Source organism: Megascapheus bottae, chromosome 16 (assembly GCF_031878675.1).
Source record: "Megascapheus bottae isolate mThoBot1 chromosome 16, mThoBot2.hap1, whole genome shotgun sequence".
NCBI classification, from domain to species: Eukaryota; Metazoa; Chordata; class Mammalia; order Rodentia; family Geomyidae; genus Megascapheus; species Megascapheus bottae.
The window spans coordinates 26,550,128-26,551,699 of NC_143524.1; the positions used below are offsets into that span (position 1 = coordinate 26,550,128).

General features: G+C 44.6%; 1 pseudogene; it reads right to left on the minus strand.

Annotated features, from left to right (window-relative positions):
• Nucleotides 1-346: 346 nt before the first annotated feature.
• Nucleotides 347-1,169, minus strand: LOC150053048 (large ribosomal subunit protein eL8 pseudogene; annotated as a pseudogene).
• Between the last annotated feature and the right edge of the window lie 403 nt (nucleotides 1,170-1,572).

The following is a 1,572-nucleotide window of genomic DNA, read 5'->3' on the forward strand; positions in this document are numbered from 1 at the left end:
GAAGTTCTAAAAGTATTTACATGCACACACACACACACACACACACACACACACACACACACATCTCCTGTTCATTTTCCCACTGTCTTTATTAATATAATCATTATTTTGGGGGGTTGTTGTGTTACTTCCATTGTTTATATTTTTATAGATTCTTTCATAGTGACCTATGTTGCTACAAAGAATTCAGGATTGCTGTTTTTTAAAAAATATTTTCATCACTAATGAGTAGATCTTTTTCAAGTTCCCTTAACCAACTTAAGTCTTTCAAAATGTATCCACTATCACTGAACACCATACAAATGTAAGAAGGTTAAAAAAAAATTCCACTAGTTGCCTCGTATTATCTTCATGTACAGAGAAATCAACATTGCACACTTAACCCAGCTTAGTGGCCAGTTCCTTAGCCTTTGCCTTTTCCAGCTTGGCAATTCGAGCCACAGATTTTGGACCCAGGACGTTACCTCCCCAGTGACGACGGATCTCATCGTATCTGTCGTTGTAGTTGGTTCTGATAGCTTCTACCAGCTTGGCCAGAGATCCTTTGTCTTCCGAGTTGACTTGGGTGAAGGCAACAGTGGTGCATGTCTTCCTGGCTTTTCCCTTACTTAATGATGCAGTAGGGAACACCCATCTTTCGGCACAGGGCAGGCAGGAACACGACCAGCTCGATGGGATCCACGTCATGTGCGATCACCACAAGCTGAGCCTTCTTGTTCTCCACCAAGGTAAGTAACAGTGTTAACCCCTGCTCGAAGGACTGGTGGTCTCTTAGTGGGGATGTCTCCTTTGCCAGCGGCTTTCTTCTCAGCTCGGGCCAACAATCTCTGCTTCTTCTCCTGCTTTGTCTCTGGCCTGTACTTGTGGGCCAGCTTGAGTAGCTGCGTAGCTGTCTGGCGGTCCAAGGCCTGGGTGAACTGGTGGATTGCAGGAGGCACTTTCAGCCGCTTGTACAGGGTGGCCCTTTGGCGTTGCAGCCGGATGTAGCGGGGCCATTTGACAAAACGGTGAGGTCCCTTTTGGGCTGGATGTCCTGTCCAATGCCAAAATTCTTGGGCCTTTTCTCAAACAGAGGATTTACCACCTTCTTAGCCTCCTGCTTTTTCACGACAGCAGGGGCCGGGGCCACCTTCTTCCCCTTGGCCTTCTTTCCTTTCGGCATCTTGGGTGGCTGGCTCGTGTTCTTATCTTTCACTCTTTTAGCAGAATTTGAAAAGCTTTCTCTACCTGGAATCTTTGAGGATACCATTCTTTTTCTCATGCTTCTTCTGACTAAGTCATTGTTTATTCTTATTTTGCTCAGTGCCTCTGGTGGTTTTGGTGTATAAATGTGGAAGTGCTCTAGAGCTCAACTGTTGAACATATTCCCTATCTTACAGCATCTTAGTAGATCTCATTCTGTGCCACGATTTTAATTACCACTTATTTGCTGATGACTATTATGCCCAGCCCCAACTTGTCTTCGAAACTATACACTTACATAATCACTTTTCTCTTGAGCCTCTCCATTTCACGATCTGATAACAGTCACTGACTTAACATGTCCAAAACACAGTTATATTTTCCTCCTCT